Below are 24,471 nucleotides of genomic sequence, written 5' to 3' on the forward strand. Positions count from 1 at the left end.
GGGGAAGTCTTTTTCCTCTAGAGATTTCTCCTCCAAAAACCCAAGGTTCTCGGATCCCAGTTCCCTGGATCTGATCCCAGCCTCTCTGGTTTTGGATCAGGGCTTTTCTGCCCTGAGAGCCTAGACTCCTGTCTGATCCAAGACCTCGGAGTCTCAGAGGCCCTCGGATCTGACTCGACACAGACTGTCTTCAGATCCAACCCACCCATTGGATCCATCTACGGCGCCGACTGCCGCGTTGGATCCACCCAGGTCTTTGACAGTTTTATCAGATCTGATCATTATTGATGCTTCTCCCTCGAGGTCCAGGAGCTCGAATCCGAGGCGCACAAGTCGTCTCCCTCCGGAGATCACAGGCTTTCAGCTAGGTTGGGACATTCCTTTGTTTCTTCTAATTCCTCCAGATGTTTGCGCCCCTCAGACATGGATAGGATGATGAGGAGCTTTCTCAAGGCCCAAATCAAATTGGGCTTGTTACCATCCCCTGCTTAGTTGTCAGGGAAATCCTCTCCATCCACGAGTCTTCACTCTTTGTCCGACCCATCTGGGTTTGGATCCTCAGGATCAGAGCATTCCCTGTGAGAGGCTGATGGTGTATGGCATATCTTCCCTTCCCACACCATCACGGTCCCTGTCGGGCTCTATCCCATTGCCCTCGGAACTGGCTGCCCCTCGGCCCAGCGAGGTCGGTGCTGATTCCCGGGGGATGAGGTTGGGCCTGGAGTTTTCAGACTGTTCATTCCCTCTGGGGGCCTCCCCTATGGACAGCTCAGGACCGATATTTGGAGATGTCAGTGCTGTGTCGGGGTACCCCCTTCCTTCTCCAGCTGCTGCGGCCATGGGAGAGGAGGGAGGCTTTGTCCAGTCCATCAGCTTTCTGGGCAGTAGAGAGGACATTCTCTGGCTGTGCAGTTACCTCTCATTCAGCTCTAGGTCCTCCCAGCCCCTGTTGACATTGGGAGGCGAGACCTCATCATCTTTCCAAGGTCAGTCTTCCCATGAGAAATTTCAGATAGGCATTACCCCCCCTTGCGGTCCCTGCCTCTTCCGAGTCCTCCTCAGAAGACGACATGCAAGAGGAGGCACTTGGACTCCCCTAGAGAGTCTCTCACTGAGGACATAGATTTCGAGTAAGGAGACGGGTCCCCCAGACTTCTGTCAGAGGAAGTGTAATTTGGGGACATCCTCGAAATCCTCAAGCAAAGATGTGGTTAGTCTACTACCACCCCATCTTCAGAGGAATCTGTGTTTTTGAAGACTTTGGGGTGGGCCCATGTTCTACCTGGGTGTCTCCCCCTGCTGATGAGCTCGTGCAACTCATCACCGACAGGGCATGGAAGGAGCCAGACACAGTGGAACCAGTCTCCAAAAAGTGTGACAAGTTTAAGTCCTGCCAAGAATAAGACCACTTGGAGTAAGGGCATCCCCTTTGATGCCATCATGGTGGCCACAGCTACTAAAAAGGTGCTTGCTGAACAGAGCTCCATGGTCCATCCCCTGAACAAGGAGTCTTAGGCGACTGACCATTTTGGAAGTGCATGTTTGCCTCAGCTGCAGGGGATGGTTACATGGCACACACCACCTAGCTGTAAAGGGAGTTGGTATGGGAACTCGCCACTTCCTTTTCTGAGTTGTTGCCTCAGGGGAGTCTTAATTTGGTCTCTACGAAGCTTTCCACTCTAACTTCCCTGGCTAATGCTTCAATGAGGTTGATCTCCAGTGTGGAGGAAGCCACCTCTCAAGCAATGGGCACAGGCATTGCCATTAGGCGGCACACCTGGATTCACCTTTGCAGGTTTGTGGAAACCTTTAAAGCATCCTTTACTAACACCCCTTTTGATGGGTCAACCTTGTTTGTTCCCTTCATCAGAGAGACTTTGACCCGCAGTGAGCAGGAAGGAGAGATTCTGTCCGTGGGCAGGAAGGAGAGATTCTGTCCGTGGTGGGGATCAAGTTCTCTGCACTACAACGATCCTTTTCCAGAAATCAGAGGGGTAGTAAGAAACTTTGGTTCTGCAGGTCTTAGTGTTCCTTCCAGGATGCTCTTCTTGAATCCTCTTCTTCCAGCCTGGGTAGAGGATTTGACGGTAGACACCGCCAAAGAGGCAGAGGAAGTCTGCAGAACCAGAGCTCCCAGGAACCCTTCTCGAAGAAGCACCCTCAGTGCTCCTGAAGTGTTGCCCAGCTGGGGGAGGCATTTTCAAAGAAGGGCGGTTTATGGCACTTGGTCCCCCATAGAGACCAAATTGCATATAAATATCCTGGAGATGAGAGCAGTCCTTCTAACATTGCAAGCCTTCCAAGAGTACCTCCCTCTCGGGCCCATAGCAATTCAAACAGACAGCATGGAGGTGGTCTGGTACATCAACAAGCAGGGGGAACATGTCTTATCCCCTGTGCAGAGAGGCCATGAGAATATGGGAATGTGAGATGTCGTCCAGGCGCTTTCTTCTTGCAGTGCACATTCCCGGCAGTTACAACTTGTTAGCCAGCAAACTCAGCAGATCTATTCTGAGTCCTCGTCAGAGGTCCCTGAATCTGTCAGTGGCATATTGGATATTCAACCTTTGGGGTGTTCCTTGCTTTGATCTTTTTGCCTCCCCGAACAACCACAAATGCAGCAACTACTTTGCTCTGATCTAACCGATGGGGGAGTCACCCAGGGATACCCTGGTACACGATTAACTGTCGGGACTTCTATATGCTTACCCCCCCAACTCCCCTCATTCCCAAAGTCTTACAGAAACCCCATCACCTGAAGACTCCTCCCATCTTCAATGCCTCCTTTTGGCCTCATCAGGCTTGGTTTTCCCTCCTTTAGTCTCATCTGAGATAGCTGCCCTGGATATTGAATCCTGCCACGGATCTCATTTCCCACCTTTGGGGGCTTCCTTTTCCCAGTCTTCAGTCTGTTCGTCTAACCGCATGTTTCCTCTAGTTCCAGTGATCCTTTCCTAGTCCAGGCTTCCCTCTCCTATTAAGAGTTATTATCTTGGCCTCTCAAAAGCTGTCTACCAAGAAGGTACTTTCCAGTAAATGGAAGAGATTTTCTATTTGGGCTATACAGTGCAATCTAGATTCCTTTTCAACCCCTATCCCTGATATTTTGTTATTCTTGGCCTCTCTTTTTCACCAAGGGGGCCAGTTTCTCTACCATCTCTAACTTCCATTTGAATGAAAGTCCCACCTTTTCTTCCAGGCTGTGCAAGGCCTTCATTAAAGGGGGCTTTCTCCTCAGGCCTCCTATCAAGGATCCCTCCCAACCATGGGATCTCACACTAGTGTTTGCAGTCTTTGACTTGGAAGCCCTTCAAGCCTGCAGTTACTTGTGATCTTGAATTCTTGTCCTGGAAGACAGCCTTCTTGATGGCTATTACTTCGACCAGGAGTGTCTCCGACTTACAGGCTCTCAGCATCAAGCCACCTTTCATGGTGTTCCATAAGGATAGGGTATCTCTCAGGACCATTTTTTCATTTGTCCCTAAGGTAGCCTGTGAGGCTACTCTTAACAAGTCTGTTCAACTTCTTGTGTTCTTCCCCAATTTTTGTAATAAAAGGGAAAATACGTTGCATTGTCTGGATGCCCATAGACAGCAACGTTTTATCTTAAGAGAACTGAAGAATTTTGGAAGTCAAATTAGCTCTTTGTTGCCTTCTCTCAGGCCAGGAAAGGTCAAGCAATTTCCAAGGCATCTATTTCATGTTGGATCGCCAGCTGTATTTTCTACATTTATGAAAGCAGGCACCTGGATCTTTTTGGACCAGTTAAAGCTCACTCTGCTAGGTTGGTTGCCACATCTTCTACCTTCTTGGAAAAGCTTTCTTTGGATGAGATTTGTGCCACTGCTACTTTGTCTAATCACTGCATATTTTTTACGCATTATAAGTTGGATTTAGTGTTTAGAAACAGGGCTTCCTTTGGTTCCTCTGTGGTCTGCCATATACTTCCCTGAGGCCTCCCAGGGTTTACAGTAGCTGGGGACACTGACCTATCCGTGATCAGTAATGACACGGATAGCATCAAATAAAAGAGTTATGCACTTACCATAACTTGGAATCTTTACTGCCCAGTGTCATTGTTCATCACATTCCCACCCTCCTTCCCCCTCCTTCTGAAGATTTGTTAGATACGGAGGGATGTCTCCCTTCAGGAGTTTTTCAGTTTTATAAGCAGTCTACACTGCTCTTTTTTTTTCTCTATCCAGCAAACTTGATCTGAGGGTTGTGGGTTAGTACGGGATTATGAGAAGGGGAGGAGTTATGGTAAGTACATAACTCTTTTTACAGTACATTAGAAAAGCTCTGAATCACTCTTTGAAATAGCAGCATAGCTGCATGGTAAAAAAAATGCTTCAGTCTTTGGTAGAAGGGTGTGTCCCATCTTTCCTTCTTCCTTTTTCTGTCTAGACTTGTGTAGCTGCTTTCTCCTTTGAGTTCTTGAAGTGATAAAGCCTTAGTGTGTTCTCTTTCTGGCCTAGTTCATTCTCATCACCATGCAACTTTTAACTTGACAGTGAATTTTATTAAACATCAGTAGTGCTTTTAAATAGCCACATTTTGTTCAGTTCATGTGCAACATAGATTTAAACATATTTTCTCTGTTTTTATCATCCATATTACTGGATGTAACAACATTTTGAAGTTTCCAACTCAGCTTTTCTACAAATACAATAATTTACTTTGGGGCAGTTTTATAATGCATTGCTGGTAGAATATTGAGATGCAGAGTTTCACAGCTGTATGTACAGATGGTATTTATTTTACTTTTGGTATGCTGGAAAATACCTAAATGTTGTCCAGAGCAAACAAGATAACACATCTTTCACAATGAAAAAATAAAAATATGGGAGTTTGGACAAAGTTCCTGTTAAGCATTGTTCAGTTCCCGTAATATTTTCATTTTCATCAGATAAGGAATGTAATGTTGTTGGCCCTTATCAGACCAATAATTGAACAGAATGCTCCCTTTTGCATGGACCTCACCAGACACCTGCAACAATTGGAGAGACCACAGAGGTTTCACACCAAAAAATTACAAGGTACACAAAACATGCCTTGTGCGGAAAGACTGAAAGCTCTGTCATTGTATTCTGTCTCCTGCAGGTAGCCTAGGGGTGACTTGTACCTGGCCTACAGGGTAGTCTCTGACCAAGCCATGAAGGAAATGCTACACATTTGTAAATCAAACTGCATGAATCACTTGTTCCAGGGAGCTTAACCTAGCCGCTGACATGAACAGGTCATGCTGGAGAGACAGGTACATCTCCCAGATACTGTCACTTCTCTAGAGCAAGCTTCCAGTTCATGTGAGCCTTTCCCTAGCCCTTTTCAAATGCAACTTAGATCAATGGATGGGTGACCACAGACTCACTCCTGGAGTGGCACTCATGTCCCTCCTGGACAGAGGAGGTCAGTATTGACTACTGTAGACCCTTACCTCTGCGAACTGCAGTCACTTAACCACCGACAATTGGGGAAACTCAGGATAAATATTACTAGGTGTTTAGGGGCTCTAGGGCCGTTAGCCTTATAACCTTCTATGAACCTATGAGCCTGACTTTGCACATGTTTCTTTAGATATTCAAAACTGGATCTTGCTAAACTGAGAGGAATTTATTTTAGTCACGGTGCATTAATTCATTCTTTTCCTGATGTATACACTTTATCCTTTTCTGGGTTGGAGAGAGCGAGAACCTATCTCCCCATCCAGTGGGCATAAGACAGAGAATCAAGCCTGGTTGGGACATCAGTTTGCAGTGGTATTCAGACAGGCAACATGCTCTTCTCTTTGTAGGCAGTTTAAAGGATCATCTTGTTGGCAGTTTCAGTAGCTCATCAGGTAGCATATTCACCTCTAGTGCTGGAAGATTAAAAGGCTTGTGGGTTCTATTCCCACACTAGGTAGTTGGATTAATTTCCTAGTTGTTGTTTGTCTTTCGCCTTTTCCCGGTTAGGGGTCACCATAGCAAAACTCCGGTCTGCTAATGATTGGCAGTAGATTTTAACGAACGCCGAGGTGCCAGCTTGACGTCCAACCTTCAACAAAGGCAGACCCATTTGCGCACATCTTTTGAACGCCCATCCAACCGCGGGGAGGACATGCAGACTCCACACAGAAGGCACTCCCCGCAATCCAGCCGAGAATCGAACGGGAGAACCTCTTGCTGTGAGGCAACAACGCTACCGCTGCACCACCATGGATTACCCAGTTGGATTAATTTCCCAGTACTGACAGCAACAGCTCAGACAAATGGGGCCTTAGTTTAAGGTCTCATCCAAAGGACAGCAGAGTCAGGAGTGAGGCACCCCTCTTTTGCTGCAATACAGTGTCAGTTGGATTAATTTTTCAGTACTGACACTGTATTGCAGCAAAAGAGGGGTGCCTCACTCCTGACTCTGCTGTCCTTTGGATGAGACCTTAAACTAAGGCCCCATTTGTATGAGCTGTTGGTTTCTTGGGTAGATGTAAAATATCCCATAGCATTTACCGAATAGAATGGGGACTGCTCTATTTATGTGTATCTTAATGCATCACATCTCTTCCATTCTATTTACATTTTTACAATATTTACATTTATGACATTTACTATAGTTCCAGTATTTTACATCTTCAGTTTGTTCTTTTATTCTATTCCTATCCTTTTCTCCACAACCTTCATACCTCTCAACAGTCCAGATTATCACAGAATGTCCAGATGTTTACCTCATACTTCTGGCGTGTTCCTCATAAATTTTATTTTTCTGGTAAATTGCTGGCCATTGCTAGAAAAAAAAAATCTTGCTTTTTTCCCATTTTCTGAAAGTTAAGAAAGTTCAGTTACAGATTTGCTGCACTGAACTGTTTGGAAGTTTCTAGAAGGCCAGTGCTTGCTTGGGCTAAAGGGAAGTCTCTGTGTTCCCTGCCTGTCCCTGGAGGAGTGGTTACTACATAGAAGTTGTAGTTTTATTGGTCATTTTGGGTCAGTTCTAAACTCCTTGATCTGTCTCTCTTAAAACCCGGCTGCCTCGTGGTTTTGGCGTCTTTTCAGGCTTGCTAGTTGTTGCTGAAGCAGCTACCAAGGGGAGAAAATGCTGAGAGAAGAAAAGGAGCCACTTTTGTGATTTTAAATATTTTCTTCTGATTTTTTGTTAAGTTTTACTGCTTTGCCGCCTACTTTTTGGCATTTTCCGGCTTGCTAAAGTTTATATCTGTAACAGTAACAGTACTTGGAACAGTTCTAGAGCCTGTTTACTGCATTTCCTGTGTTGCACTTAATTTAAAATTGTTTTTTTCTCTAAAAAACTGCATTTTACCTGATTTTGACCTAGCACTCAAGTGTGGGGTCATTTTTTTTTAATTATTTATTTATTTTACATTTGTTGACTGGGCTAGTCTTGCTGGATATATTTCCATTTTCAGTAGAGGCCCGGGGAGAAAAGCTCCACAGTATATCAAAAAAGAAAAACATACAACATTTGAAGTCAAATACAACAAAAACACCAGGATAAATGTAAAGACAATAAAGAAAAGTTAGCATGCAAAACACAATTTACAAATAGGAACATTTGTTGCACTGTTGTGATTATTTTGCTGCTTGTGTATCTCTGCTACATTTAAACTACAACAAAAAGAAAGAAAAAAAATCTTGCTTTTTTTCCCACTTTCTGAAAGTTAAGAAAAGTTCAGTTACAGATTTGCTGTTCTGAACTGTTTGGAAGTTTCTAGAAGGCCAGTGCTTGCTTGGGCTAAAGGGAAGTCTCTGTGTTCACCAGTGGGAGTGATTAACACTGAACAGCCTGCCTGTCCCTGGAGGAGTGGTTACTACCTAGAAGCTGTAGTTTTATTGGCCATTTTGTGTCAAGTCTAAACTCCTTGATCTCTCTCTCTTAAAACCCTACAACTCTCTTTTTGCGCGGTTTTGCACACTGAGCAGCATCGGGCAGCGCCGCCTAAACAGGTTTAAACTATTCCAGGCTCCACAAAGTCTGCTCTTCACTTTTTCACTTAGAACTGTTCAAACCCTCAAAGTAATCACTATATTGTCTTTCTAAAGCCCTGCACTTGCTCAGCTCTTATAAGGAAACACTAACTAACTAAAGCAGTACACCCTCCTTGACTTCTCATAAGTATTAGGCTCCCGATTGGTCCTTCCTGATCAAGTGAAAAATCAGTTCCCTTCCCTAATCTGATCAGTAAAAAAACAGTTCCCTATACTAATCTGGTATGTCCAAGGGTCAGTTTCAAGGTTACTCTCCAGTCCAGCTGGTGAATCTAGGAATTTTGAGGCAATGTTACAATTGCCTTATGTACACAGACAACCCTCTCCTCCTTCCAACAAACTCTAATACATGTGAGAGATGCAGTTACACAGCCAAACTGGAGGCAGAGCTCTCTCAACCCAAGACTGGCACAGTCAGTCAGGAGGAAAAAGTAACCACCCACACCACAAATCCAGTATCACACAGACCTATTGCATCTGCATACCCAACACATAAACACACAAAAACATGCTTGGAGGCTCTAAATAAAAATCTGCCTAAACAGCAAAGACCTCCTAAGCAGATATCCAAGCAACAGCCACCCTCAACAATACCCACAAATCACATATCTCACAAAATCAGTGTGCCTCACAGTCACAGCCCTTAAGGCCAAACAACACACCAAATACACTTGTTATAGGGGACTCTATTGTCCGGCACACTGACGTCCCGCTCACCAGACTGAACAAGGAGAAGGTCACTGTAAGCTGTCTGTCGGGTGCCAGGATCCACCACATAACGCAAGCACTCGGGTCATTCCAAAGCAAGTACAAGTATGACTCCGTCATTGTCCATGCTGGTGTGAATGACCTGAGACGTACCTCCCTGGACTACATGAAAAGAGACATAGAGGAGCTCTCTGACCATGTAGCCCAGGGTGGTATGACCCTGACCTTGAGTAGCATCTTGCCCTCACCAAGAATGATGCCACAGTATAAAGCCAAAATGATCAGTTTCAACAATTGGCTAAAGTATTGGTGTCATTCAAAGGGGATCCAGTGTCTGTCAGCCTGGGATGACATGCTCGACAAGCCATGTTGCTTCGCTAGGGACAGCTTGCACCTGTCACCCTTAGGCTGTCGTTTACTGGCCAAGGCTCTTGCCACCCCCATAGTGCCTTTTTTAGGCAAGGCTCAAAGGACAAATCCACCTCCATAGACAACCCAAGGGTAAAAAAAAACTAAAGGTAATGCTACTCAATGCCAGAAGTCTGAACCTCAAGATGCATGCACTCGAGGCTCTCCTTAGTATGGAGAACATCGATGTCTGTGCAGTAACAGAAACCTGGTTCAAGGCTCCTGAGAGCACCCCAGCACTGCCAGGTTATAACTCATACCATGCGTTTCGGCCCCAAAACTCGGACCGAAGCACAAAAGGAGGGGGAGTATCTATATTCATCAAAGATACTTACACCTCCAGATTGGTGGCACTGCACGAAGCATCGGAAACCATCCATGTGCAACTAACAGTGGGCAAAGCTGCCTTTCAGTTTGTAGCCTGCTACAGAACACCCTCCCTATTACAGGAACACCACTTGGCATTCCTGAGAACACTAGAGAATATGAAGGTCTCTCCAAACACTATGTTACTGGGTGACTTCAACTACCCAAACATTGACTGGGAAAACTACTCAAGCCCAAACACCCTCGCCCAACGGTTCCTTGAATTTATAAACTCTAATGCGATGGAACAACTTGTCACCACTCCCACAAGAGGGAACAACATATTGGACCTGGCCATCACCAACATGGGGACTCTATATTCCACACCAGAGGTAAACCCCTTATTGGTAAGATCAGACCATAAACAAATTTCCCAGGACATCCATATCCCGTCCCCATCCCCAGCCAAGGAAATAACTTTAAAGAATTTCTCAAAAGCCAACTTTGCACTTCTCAAGACTGAGGTGGAATCCTTCAAAGCCCCCGGGCCAGAGGATAATACAGCCCAATCCGCAGAATCCTTTACAAATGCATTCTGTGAGCACCTGCAGGAATGCATGGATCGTGCTATCCCAAATAAAACCAAGACTCACTCCTCCAAAAACAGGAGACCGGTCTGGTGGACCCTGGCCATAAATATGCTATACAACAGAAGGAGGAAGCTACTACATGACAGAGCAAAATCCCAAAAAGGGAAGGTATCTCTGATCAGTATTAGCAAGAAACTTCGATCCTTCATAAAATCATTAAAGGCCAGTTTCGAAAGAAAAATTACCCTAGACACTAAAGATAATCACAAGGCCTTCTTTAGTTATGTCAGGAACATGGGTGGAAACTCCCAGATATGCTCTTAATTGTTGCATAACGGTACAAAATATACCAAACCTACAGACATAGCCAACATTCTGGCAGACAGATTCAGCGCAAACTTCTCCCCCAAAGAAGCAAATGCCTTTCCTAACTGAATGTAACCTCCCTGACATCACAGATGCACACGTGAAAGCTGCCCTCTCCAAAGCAAAAAACACAGCATCTATGGGACCGGACTTTGTCCCAGGCTGTCTTAAATGAGCTCCAAGAAGAACTGAACCCTCACATTAAGTCACTGTTCAAACTTACGTAGAAGGTAACTCTCCGCTACAGCACACACTGGTCAAAAAAAAAAACAAGTAAGGGTAAGAGTGAATCATTTATGGTACAAACAAAATAAAACAGATGAGCTTTCACTAGACTACTAGCTTCTTCAGATCGTATAAAAAGTAATAAAAAAAATTTCCATATATGATGATATGGGATACTGTATAATTAAGTTGGACTTTGTTTGAACTAATTTTACGTTAAGGCTTTATACCCACTTCGCACACAAGGATTCACTGTTCAAACTTAGCCTTACTACAGGATATGTACCCAAAGAATGGCGTACAGCTACAGTGGTCCCACTCCACAAAGGTGGTGCCACAACGGACCCCGGGAACTATCGCCCCATAAGCCTGACTAGTCTGGTCTGTAAAGCTATGGAGCATATTATCATGGAACTCGTTAACAAAGACATTGGGAGCCTCCAGACACTGGACCCTACCAAATTCGGCTTTGTTAAGGGCAGATCTTGCCTCTTAAACCTAGTTGATTTCTTTGAAACAGTTAGCAAAGCCATAGATGAGGGCAAGGTAATCCACACAGCCTACCTGGACCTCGCAAAAGCCTTCGACACAATACCCCACTGGGGCATCATAAATAAGCTTACCAGCTTAAATATCAACCCCTATATCACAAGATGGGTTGCAAACTGGCTCAGAGATAGAACCCACATGGTCAGAATCGCAGGTGCCATGTCCGAATCCAAACCAGTTACAAGTGGCGTCCCACAGGGCTCAGTTCTGGGACCTCTCTAGTTCGGTATAGACTTCTCTGAGGTTCAGGCTAACACGGGGGGGATTATGGCTGACAAAGTTCACAGATGACTGCAAACTGGGGGTCATAATCGAATCTCCAGCTGATACAAGCATCCTCCAAAAAGGTCTCACAGAGACGGATGCTTGGTGCCAGAGCCACGGCCTCAAGCTAAATGCTAAAAAGTGCATAGTCATCCCCTTTGGGAAAAACAAGGTGCCTACAAATTACCACATAGGTGGTAATCCATTAAGTACGGAAGAAGTAATTAGAGATTTGGGGACCAATTTAGATAGTAATCTCTCCTTTGATAATCACGTTGCCAAAGTGGTTAGAAAGACCTTCTATATAGCCCACCTTATCACGAAAGGGTTCACATCTAGATCAAGAGAGGTCATTGTGTCCCTCTACTCGTCACTCATCAGGCCCATAATTGAATACAATGCCCTTTTTGGGATGTACCTTACCCGACACCTGCAGCAACTGGAGAGACCCCAAATGTACCTCACCAAGAGGATGATGGGCTACAAACAGATGTCCTTTTCAGCTCGACTAAAGAAACTCCAGCTCTACTCAGTTGCTTACCTCCTACTCAGAGGCGATCTGTGCCTGACGTACAAAGCCATGTCAAACCCAGAATTAATGGACATGCTCCACCTCAAAAAATCCAAGTCCCTTAGAGCTACACGCTCCAGGGACCTAAACCTCAGCACAAAAATAAATAGGACATGCTGGAGGGACAGATTAATTTCCCAGAGGCTCTACTCACTCTGGAATAGAATCCCAATTCATGTTAGACATAGCCTCTCACTGACCCTCTTCAAGCGAAATCTGGACGCGTGGATGGGAAATCGCAAATTCACCCCTGGGATCTCTTCTGTGTCTCTGCTAGACAGAGGTACAGTAAACTAATCTTAAAAGGGTAGCTTCTGTGACCTACTTTACAGAGGCGCACAGTAGGCTAATCTAATAGGGAGGCGGAAGCCAAATACACTCTGGCTAGGCTTATAAATGCCCTAGGGCAGATAGCCTAGTATCTACCTATGAATCACTGTGGAATGAAGTCAGAAACTAATGATAGATATTTGAGTTTTGGGCTTCGTACACTTCAGAAGTCCATGTCAATGTAAAACCTGATATTCTATCAACTTTCTAAGTATGTAAGAGCAATATTTAAAAATCGTTCCTATTTTTGGGCCTTATTTCCTCCATGTGTCTTTGTCCAGATTTCTTGCTCCATATTTTTATTTTAGCCAGTAAATATTCATCCCTGTTTTTTTATACAACAGTTCATCACATCTTCTTTTCCACAACATCCATTCTGTTAATTTAAGTATCTTATTCCCAACTTCACCTTTTTTCTTCATATTTTCTTCCCTGTATTATATCCATGTTTATGTTTCAAAAAACCTTCCCACTTGCACTCATTCTTTTTTTCTATTTTTTTACAATCAAAAATAATGTTTTCTTCATTACAATCTTTGTTTTCTCTGTTCCTTACTTTATATTTCATACTACTTTTTTACAGGTAACTTCTCCATTAATAACCTCATCATTATGATCCTTCCATGGAATATATTAAGTAACATTTCTCCATTATCATGTTGTACCATTCCCTTCTATCTTTTTCTAACTTCATTAGTTTTTATTTTCCTTAACTTCATCTTATCATTGTATTATTTCTTCCCATTATCTCCTTTTTACTTTGTTTCTTTCCCTTTTTTCCATCTCTCCATGTATCACATACAGTATTTTCCCTGTCAGACTACAAGGGCCGGCCTTATGTCAGCTGGTACCCTGGATGAAAGGGTTCCCCTGTGTTTAGTCCTTATGTCAAAGAAAAAAAATTGCAATTTGTGATTATGAAGCATTTGAACAGTTAGAGCTCTCTCCAGCGGCCTGTTTATCCTTGTTGTCAAAATAGCCAATGTTCCCAGGAAATACTTGCGCTTCAGTCTAGGAGCCAGTCATTTTCAGTTAAGAGCCCTGCCTTCCAGTCTCACCACCCACCTCCCCCCAAGTGTTTACCATGGGCATGGCAGTGGTTGCAGCTCATTTCAAACTACAAGAGATTTGCATGTTTTTGCACCTGGATGATGTACTCATGACTACTATGACAATAGATTCCTTGATCGTTGCCAGAGACCATTTGCTTTAGCTTTGTTTGCCTTTGGGCATATCAATGAACTATGAAAAGAATCACATCTGCAGCCAACCCAGGAAATTCAATAAAATTCATAGGATGCCACCTGAACAAAAATTCATAGGATGCCACCTGAACACAAAAAGATATACAGTTTCTATACCTATGGACAGCTTTCAAAACTAAGAAATTCAGTCCATATTCACCTTCAGTCTCACTCTCCACCAGTGGTGCTAGTCCTCTGAATCTTAAGACCAGTGGCTTCTTCGTGGTGCAGTTTGCTAGATATACAAGTAGCTAGTCCGATCACAGTGGTTTCCTTTGGCCTAATAATCACCCACTTTTGCAAAGTACTTTTACAGTGGTGGTTGATTTCCCCATTCTTTTTTTCTGGGAGACCTTTTGTTATATTACCCCCACCAGTGGTGATTATCATGGGCATCTCCTACTTGGGGTGAGAGGTATTGTCAGGGGAGGATGATCCAAGGTACTTGGAATCAATAGGAGGCCAGCTGTCACATCAGTGCTCTGCAGATGAGAGTAGTCCTCTTTGCATTACAGGAGTTATAAGACGTCATACATCCAGGAGTGATTTCCATCAAAACTGACAACGTGATAGTGTTTTGGTACATCAACAAACAATCTCTTCAAGAGGAATCTTGATGAGTGGATGGGAGATCGTAGGTTTACCCCGGGTATCACTTCTGTGTCACTGTTAGACAAAGGCACAGTATACTAACCTCGAAAAAGGGCATAGCAAAATAAATGTAAAATGGGTGGCGAAAGCCAAACACATTCTGGCTAGGCTTATAAATGCCCTAGGGCAGATAGCCTAGTATGAACCTATGAACCTATAAGGATGAACCAGGTTCTACCTCTTATGCAGAGAAGCCATGCGAATGCTGCAATGAGTGATTGCTTCATATCACTTCCTGATAACAACGCTCATTTCCTGAAGAACCAACTTTCTTGTAGACATGCTAAACAGATCTATTCTGATGTCTTACAGGTTGTCTCTTAATCAAGAAGCAGCACAAGAGATATTCAGTCAGAGGCCGTCCTTGCTACAATCCATTTGCCAACTCAGTCAACACCACATGCCGCAACATCTTTGCCTTTATTCACCAAAAGGGGCCGTTCTTGAGAGATGCTGTAGTTGCACAATAGCCCTCCAGGCTCCTTTACACATTCCCTCTTTGAGTTTTACAGAAAGCAATAGGATTCAAAGCCACAGTAATCCTCATTGCTCCTTACTGGCCCAGATAAATTTGATTCCCCTGCTACAGCCTCACTTCAGGGATCCTCCCTGGCTGTTGAATCCCAAGAAGTATCTACTGTCTCACCCCTATGGGTCATCTCGTCTTGACCGGCAGAATGTCAGGTTAATTACTGGTTTCCCCAATTCCAATAGTGGCCACTGATGTCTGCATATCAAAAGGAGTCTATACACAAGGCTTATCACTGCTAATGAAAACATTTTTTGGTTTGGGCAGGTGCACTAGGGATGTATTCCCCCTAATGCTTCTGTCCTGGATATTTACTTTTTCTCATACACAATTGATTCAGGCTCCAGTTACTCTGCTATTAACATACAGCTCTGATGTAGCCCTTTTCATTCTTCCTCCCAAATGGGTTTAGAATCCTATCTTCTGATCTGACTCGGTCACATGCACAGCACTTTCGGTCCAATTCTCAAGCTTCTCCCTCTACCCATAATGCTCAATTCTGTCCCCAACTCGTCAGATCTCATTTGCTGCCATAGTGGTAAGATGAACGATCTAAACGGAGCAGCAAGAAATATCTTTTTTTGGTATAATTTCTCTCAAAAATTTTGTTTACAGTCCTTTTTCTTGTTAATGTTGTGGTTAGTGATAAATTTCTTTCCTCCCCCTAGCTGTCGCTGGCGTCAGGGTATTTTCCTTTCTGGCCATTGGTTTCTCTTTCTGTTAGTACTACTGTTGGTGCTTTCCCCTTCTCTTGTCATATTGCAGTTGTCTCCCTCTTTGTCTATATATTTATGTGTGTGTGTGTATATATATATATATATATATATATATATATATATATATATATATATATATATTTTTTTTTTTTCTTTAGTTGGATAAAAAAAAAGTTTGTGTCTTAGTGTATAGTTAATCCTTTTCTCTTCAGGTGAGATTATTTGTTGTACAACCCTTTTTGTCTTTAGGGCTTACTAATTTTTTTTCAGACTAAGATGTTTGAGAAACCTGTGGGTTTCAAGAAGTGCACTTCTTGTGGGCATAACATCCCTAACTCTGATGCCCACGTGTAGTCTGTATATTGTCTGTGAGCTGCCCATCTCGACTCTCCATGTGCCATTTCTGCCACTTTCAACCCTAGGGTGCTCTCTGATAGACAAAATAAATTAATCTTAAAAGGATTACTTCCAGCCTCTACTGTTGCTCATACCCCTCCAAAGCATTGCATGCTGCCCTGGGGTTAAGGAAACAATTTCTTCCAACATCTCTGAGAACTTCCTTGAAACCTTCAGAGAAGTTAAGGAAGGTCTCGGATTCAGCCTCTTCGGATCCAAAGTCCTTCAGGCCACTCCCAGTTCCAACTGGCTCAACCCCTACTGTGAGCTGTCCTTTACCATCCATCTCCTTCTTGGATCCTAAACCCTCAGATCCAACCAGCAGAGGTCATATGCCAGAGTTCGTTTTGAAGCCATTTTCTCCAGCCATACCTTCACAGCTATTCCAGACACAGAGGAAGCATTCTAGACCAGCATCATCCAAATTTTCAAGAAGTCTGGCAGACGCAGATGTGGACAAGATGATGTGGAGATTTCTCAGGGCTCAGATTCAGATGTGTGTGTGGGTTCTGCCAGCTCCATCCCCTCTTGGATCTGTGTGCCATCCTGCCTAGTCAGTTCTTTCCCCTTCTGTGGTCTGACTGCAGAGTCCCAGGATATGAGATTCAAAAGAGGTTTGCCGTCGGATCCGAAGAAGCTTCCCTCCTGTACTCCAACAGTGTCTCTGACCAGTCCTGCTCTGGTTCCCTTGGACCAGTGCAGGTCTCGGATCCATGATGGCAGTGCCAGGTCTGAGGGGTTGGGTTTGGCTCTGACTTTGCTGGATGCATCCCTTCCCCATGGAGCCTTGGCCTTAGACAGCTCAGATCCAATCCCTCCCGTAAGACTTGGATCCGGGAGCAGCCCCAACCTCCTGTCTTCAGTACCTTTGGCTCTGAGGGAGGGGGGAGAGTTTTCCCTGGGACCATCAGCTTTCCAGGTAGTAGAAATGGCTTGCTGTTTGCACAGAGAGCTGTCCTCTCATACCTCGCATCCTACCCAATGCCCCTAATTGGATCTGAGCTCTCAGGCCATCGTACCTACTCCTCAGGGTCAACCAGTTTTGGGAAGCCTCCACACGTGTTCCCCAGAGAGATTTTCCCCTTCCAGTACCTCTCCTGAACACCCCATGAAAGAGGTCCGAAGAAGGTCAGAAGAGAATGTGTAAGAGGAGGCACATAGACTTGCTTGTGGAGTCTGCCACGGAAGACACTGATTTTGATGAGGGATTATGATCCCCACTTGATGATGTCTCCTTTGGAGACATTGTGGAAATCCTCCAACAGAAGGGTGGGTGGACTTCTCAATCTCTTTCTTCTTAGGAATCCGTGTTCCCGGAGGTTTTCAGTGCTGGACCATCTATGTCTTGGGTGACCGCCTCCCCCCCCCCCCCCCCAGGAGGATGAACTTATTGACTTGGTTTCCCACCAGGCTAGGAAGGAATCGGATACTGTCAAGCTGTGCCTGGACAAATTTTTATTTCCCACTTGGTAGAATCCACTGGAGCAAGGGAATCCTAGTTAATGCCATAGCTGTAGCAGCAGCCACTAAGAAGGAGCTAGCTGAACAAAATTCCTCTCTCCATCCACCAAACAGGGAATCAAGAACAATGGACAGATTCGGAAAGCATGTGAACACCTCAGCTATTTTCTCACTGAGCTCGTTGAGCTGTTTGGTGCACTTCACGTGTCTGCAGAGAGATTTAACGAAGGAACTTTCAAACTCTGTCTAGGAGTCCATGTCTGAGGAGGATTTTAAGAAGGTTTCTCCACAACTGGCCACTATTCTCTCCATTTCTGATACATCCACGAGGCTGAACTCCCATACAGCAGATGGATGCCTCATGAGCTGCCAGTTCAGGCATAACTATTAGGAGTCATGCCTGCATGAGGCTTTTCTACTTTGCAGAACTCTCTAAGGCGTCATTTGTTAATGCCCCCTTTGACGGCTCTTCTTTGTTTTGGCCATCAGTTAAAGATGCTCACCCTCAGTGAACAAGAGGGAAAGACTCTGTCTGCAATAGAAACAAATTTTCTACCCCTCAATATACATTCTCTAGAAGCCAGTAGGGTGATAAGAAGATATGGTTCTGGAAATCTCAGGGACCTTTTCAGGATTTGCGCAGGGACACTTCTTCCAAAGGTAGAGTGAGTCCACGGAATCAGGATTTCAGAGACTCCTTCTCTGATAGGCCATATCAGTGCTTCTGAAGCATTGCCCAGCTGTCCGCCTCTGGAGGCAGTCTGGGGTCATTTTTCATTGCACTTAGATGCCTGGATAAGTATTACAAGAAATTTGTGGGATTTAAGAATCATATCCAGAGGTTATTACGTACTATTTTCCCTTCCTCCTCCTGTCCAAAGGAAGAAATTTCCCGATGTTCCACCCAGTCAGAGGGAAGATGCAGCTCAGGAAGTTTGAAAGCTGCAAGAAAGAGTCATCCAGGAGGTCCCACCTGAACAGATGGGATTCGGAACTTACTCCTGTTACTTTTTCATGCCAAAGAAAACAGGGGACTTGAGACACATTTTGGATCTAAGAAACTTGAACCAGTATGTAAAGAAGATGAAGTTCTGAATGGTTACAGTTCATTCCATCCTGCCTTTTTTGCAAAAGGACAACTGGATGTGCTCTGTAGATCTCCAGGATGCGTACTGTCACATCAAAATGGACAGGCAATCCAGGAGATACCTACACTTTTGGCTGAGAGCCAGTCATTACCAATTTGGAGTACTGACCTGTGGTTTCACCACAGCCTCCAGGGTGTTCAGCAAATGCATGGTAGTAGTGGCAGCTCAATTGAAACTCAAAAGTATATGAGGTGTTTCCATATCTCGAGGATTGGCTCCTCACTGCCCCATCCAAGCATCAAATTCTACAAGCCAGGGATTACTTGCTCCAGCTTTTTAACACCTTAGTCACCCCAATGAACCATGCCAAATCAAACCTGGTCCCCATCCAGACCCTGGAATTTATAGGAACTCAATTGAATATTATGACTCAAATGGCATCCTTACCTCCTCATTGCATCACATCATTCAGAGATCAGGTACAGGCTATAGTGTCTCATCCATCCCCTCCAGCAAAGCTAGTACGACAAGCCCTGGGATCAATATCAGCTGCCATTCTTCTTGTTCCTCTTGCAAGGTTCTTTATGTAAATCCTTCAATGGACCTTGGCGGTACAGTGGTCCATACTTTACCAGCCCCTATCCTTTCCCATAAGACTCACTCCAGTCTGCAAACTTTGTGTTCACTGGTGGATTCAGTCCAATGACCTGCGTGACAACCCTCCATTGGACCAGTAACCTCACCACTGGCAGCAGTGGTCGATGTACACTGGGAGGATGACAAGTACACACACAGTATTTCCAGATGCAGCTCTCTGCATCAAGTGTAATTTCCCCTTAAGAGCACACAGAGATCACAGTCAGTCCAGGGCTGGTTTCTCCTTCTTTTTCCAGATCTCTAATAAGACTCCCCACAGGCACAGCTATGCCCCCTTCTCCACAGACTATAAGGTAGCTTCCACTGCCACCAGTCGCTCCTTATCAGCTACTTTAAGGCCCTTAACAAAGTGTGTGCAATTTTACTGTGTAATATTACTATTAACAGAAATGGTAGAGCAAGGCTCTTAGGAGTGACCCACATAGTGTCACCATGTAAATATGCAAGTACTCTCAAAACTTAAATTTCTCTACACAGATCAGCCACAATTAAAGGTTTAAATATATTTAATAATAAATAATAAATGAACAAGACAATACTACATATATATTCGCAGTTACATCAGAGTTCAAAACCACAGGAAATATTTAAAACAACATTGCAGGACAGTCTCAAATAAAGAAAATTATCTAAACTAAGCTTCACTATATTCCTGACTGTATCTAAGAGAGTTATACTGTTGTATTGAAACTTCATTAGGCCAAGGCAGATGTGGTGAGTGGATCTTCTAGTTGCCAGGTCCAAGACAGAATGCTCTGTCTCACAAAGAGACTTATCAAATTAATATCAACAATATTACTGCTGAGGTAGCTTGCAGAATGATGTTCTTTCTCATCATCTGACTCCTAATTCCCAGTGAAACCCCCACTGCTGAAAGCTGGCAGTATTTGACATCTGCCTGTAAAAATACATACACAGTGGCTTCTCCTCAGATCTCTGGCAGATGCTGGAAGCCATAAAACAATTGCATTCCTTCATGCTTTCAAGACAAGTAATTAATTCACCCTAAAGAAAATGCAGACATTGTGTCTGTTGCTGTATTGAAAACTGTAAGATACCATAATTTATGGCCTAGCCATAAAGTAATTTAATTTCAGGTATTTTTCTAAAATTTGCTAGACTGAGGTTAACCTCCTGTATTCCAGTTTCCACTGTTAAAATATATACATTTAGACAGTTACAATAGTGTGTGTACATTTCTGCTTTCTTCCAGCAATGCACACTGCGGTTACATTTCAAACACAAACACTTTATATAAAATACCTTTTCAACACACATTTGTACAAACCAGTTTGATATACACATGACATACAGTTCTAATATAGTTGTAACACAAGCATCCTGTATAAGTCATTTCGATATTCACAAATGACATATACTTATTTACAAAATTCCAGCTAGCTGTGCTGGCAGTATCTCCTTTCATGACGACATGTTTCTGGGCAGGCCATTCTCCCTTCTTCCCCCAATCACCACAGTGACCACAGATGCCTCCCAATTGGGTTGGGGGGGCATTTCCTTGGAAAGATGGTCCAAGACAAGTGGTCTCCCTTGGAGACCAAGTTGCATATCAACGTTTTAGAGATAAGAGCAGGTCTTCTAGTGTTGCAAGCCTCTCAGAATGTTCTCTGTCTAGGAACAATTACACATCACACAGACAGCATGTTAGTAGTTTGGTACATCAACAAACAAGGAGGAACCCGTTCGTACCCATTATGCATAGAGGACATTAGGGTTTGGGAATGGGTGATCTTGTCAGACTGCTTTCTCATTCTAATATACATACTGGGGAAAACCAACATGCTGGCAGACGGACTCAGCAGATATATTCTGATTCCCCACAAGTGGTGTCTCAGTCTGTCAGTAATGACATGCTGATGTTCATCGTGTTTCACTGCTGCAGTCATTACACTTGGGTTATCCTGCCATCAGGCGGTCCCGCAGTCGGCCAGAGTTCCAAAGTCTTGGTCTGGCGTTGGTTGCTGTCGCTTCTTCACTGACATCAGTGCGCCAGGGGTATATAAGATGCAGCCGACGCCATTTTCTTCAGTCTTTCTTGCCGCGCGGTGCCCGAAGCAAAAGCAGTTCGCAAGTGCCGGTAGGCCGACTCCTGAGATTTTCAATTCAAATTTCAGAACCGAAGTCTTCAATAAAGCTAAGTACCCCGTTGGGGTACTTTTTCTTGCCTCAGACCGATGTCAGTAAAAGTTAATAATTGTATTTCTTGTGGGAAGCAAATACCTCATAAGGATTTTCATTCTTACTGTATTCCATGCCTAGGCCCAGACCACGACATCACTAGTTGTCGGTTTTGTGCTAGATTTAACAAGCGCATTATTAAACATCTGTTTGACTTTGCCCGACATTATTTTGGCCGAAGGTTCAATTATACCATGCCGTCGGAACAACCGATGACCGGAAATTACAAAAACACAAAGACAAGGATAAGGACAGGCATCCCAGGCCCAAAACTGACGAGGAAGCCTCTTCTAGGCTAGTCGCCGGTCCCTCTGTTCTCATTGAGGCACTTTTGCAGCCCCTGACAACCGCTACCTCAGAACCACAGGCCGCCTCCGACTCCCACGTGAAGATGGCTAGGCCTCTGGATACTCAAGGTATTGGGCCTATGGAAACTAACCCTTCAGATGGGTCCGGAGCCGATGAGCAGTCATTGGCTTCTGAGGGTGTTTTCAGACCTTCTCAGCTTACCATCAAAACTACAGCCGTGTCTAAAACTCCTTTAAAGACAAAGAAGCAAGTGCAGCATTCACCTGGACAGGCCTCCATGCCTAAAAAACAGATACTCGACATAGCCAAAGACTTAATTACTCTGATCAGGGGTTCCCATCCCCCTCCTTATAAAAGGCCTAGGCAGGATACAGACTATGATTCCTCTGACCAGGTTTCCATTTCTTCGGATTCCTCATCAGACCAGGGATACTGCTTACCCCCCTATGAGGATTCTGATGCTGAAGAATCAATTCCTTCAGCCTCTCCTCCTGAGGATTATTCTTTTGGGGAAACTTTACATACCATGAGGGAGCATTTCCATTGGAAGGGCCAGGATTACTCAGAATCCAAGAAAAGGTTCAGAGGCTTTCTTCTATTGCCTCAGCACAGGCCCCTTGCTATTACGCCAGTGTTAGATATTGTGGATGATGTGTACTCTGAATCCAGTTTAAATCCTGATTATTTGCCCCCTGCTCCAGTAAAGCCAGACAGGTACTACAGAGTCCCTGACTCTCACAAATTTCTTTATAAAAACCCTGTTGCTGACCCAGAAACCATCTCCCAGGGTCCCAAAGGGATAAAGGCTTCCACGGCTAAAAATCCAGTCCCCACTGACAGGGATTCTAGAGCATTAGACAGATGGGGGAAGAAAGTTTACACTTCTGCAACTTTAGCAGTGAGGGCTTTAAATTGCCAGTTTCACATGCTTAAATATCAACAATACTTAATGTCTCTGTTAAAACAGAAAATGCTTACAAGTTCAGAACATCCTGACTATAAGGAAATGCAGGATTTATTGCATGCAGCTGAACAAGTGGGAAAACATACTCTACAATGTGGTTTTAATTCATTAGAGGCTTCTTGTAGAGCAGCAGTTACAGGATCTGTGATTCGAAGGCATGGCTGGTTAAAAGAACAAGGTTTACTGATCATGTTAAAGCAAAATTATTGGATGCACCTTTGCAGCAGGATGTTTTATTTGGTGTTAAGGCAGAAGATGTATTAAAGAAAATACAGGATAAGGCAAAATCTATGCAAACAGTGAAGGATTTCTTACAGGTACAGCCACCTTGATTTAGCAGAAATTGGCCTTCAAAAAATTGGTCCCTTCCAGTATCAGACAGACCACAAAGGGGTAGATACAAACGCCCAATAGGCAGGTCTCAGCCCCAAGGCTCTTGTAGACCACGACAGTGGGGTGCTTCAACCCCAAAAGGAGGGGAAGACAAGTCACAACCTTATAGGAAACAATCCCAATGACTTCCCCCTTCAAATGCCAAGCACTTAGCTTTTGGCAGCTCCCTTGGGGGGAACACTAACACTTTTTTCTCACAATTGGCATATAATCATCCAAGACAATTGGGTTCTGAATGTTGTGTCTCAGGGTTACAGGTTCCACTTTCACACTTTACCAAGGCTAAAAGGAATGCCAGACCTGCCACAAAATCAATGGGCAGAGGCACAAAAACAAATTACAGCCTTCATGGACATGAGAGCTATTCAAAAAGTGCCACACAACAGGACCAAGGACAAGGGTTTTACTCAAGACTTTTCTTGGTCCCCAGAAAGGACAAAGCCTGGAGACCCATACTGGACCTTTCTACTCTAAATACTTACCTGGATGTTCCGAAATTCAAAATGTTGACACTACAGCAGCTTCTTCCCATGCTGGGCAAGAAGGCCTGGCTTGTTACTTTGGACCTCAGAGGCATACCTGCATGTCCCTATCAGACAAAATTATGAAGATACCTCAGATTCATAGCTGGTTCAATGCATTACCAATTATCTGCACTGCCCTTTGGCTTATTTACTGTGCCCAGGGTCTTCACAAAATGCCTGGCACCAGTAATTGCATTTTGCAGACAAAAAGGAATTCAAATATATCCATACTTGGATGACTGCCTTATTCAAGCAGAGAGCAAGGACATTCTTCTAAAGCATCTGGCGTTTGTAAAAAGATTGCTAATTTGCCTGGGGTACACAGTAAACAAAAAGAAGTCAAAACTAGTGCCCTCACAAGAGATAATATACCTGGGTGCCAGCTTAAATACAACGGCCCAGATGGCTTATCTCATGCCAGACAAGCAAGGACAACTGACTCAGTACTTTCAATTGATGGCAACAAAAACCCAACTCCCTGCAAGAAGAATTCTGCAGGCCTTGGGGTTCATGGCATCTAGCATACTACTAATTCCATATGCCAGACTGCATATGAGGAAATTACAATGGTACCTAAAAAGTGTTTGTACTCAACACTGTCACAGTTTGGAAGCAGTAATTCCACTTATTCCCTGCCTTCAACAGGAGTTTCGATGGTGGGCACAGGCATGTCACCTCAACAAGGAAGCCTTTCACTCTACCCACAGCCAGGCAGACACTAACAACAAATGATTCGGATTACGCCTGGGGAGCACACATGGCAGGAAAATGTATTCAGGGCAAGTGGGCCGCAGACCCAAGGCATCTTCACATCAGTCAAAAAGAGATGCTAGCTGTACAAAATGCCCTAACAGCTTTCAAGGACCTTCTGCATCCAGGACAACTATTACTAAAGACAAACAACACCACAGTTATGTGGTACATAAACAAGCAAGGGGGCACTCATTCATATCCCCTCTGCAGACAAGCCATGACCTTGTGGAACACAGCTCTAACCTATCAAGTTCATCTAGAAGCACAATTCCTGCCAGGAGAGAAAAACAC

At 44.2% G+C, this 24,471-nt stretch overlaps 1 protein-coding gene across 2 annotated transcripts in view; it reads left to right on the plus strand.

Annotated features, from left to right (window-relative positions):
* Window positions 1-24,471, plus strand: part of RPAP3 (RNA polymerase II associated protein 3) — a 1,123,208-nt gene that overhangs the window by 668,115 nt on the left and 430,622 nt on the right. The gene's annotated exons all lie outside the window — the stretch shown is intronic.

The sequence above is a fragment of the Protopterus annectens genome, chromosome 7.part1, assembly GCF_019279795.1.
Source record: "Protopterus annectens isolate FY-2018-M chromosome 7.part1, PAN1.0, whole genome shotgun sequence".
Taxonomy (NCBI): Eukaryota; Metazoa; Chordata; order Ceratodontiformes; family Protopteridae; genus Protopterus; species Protopterus annectens.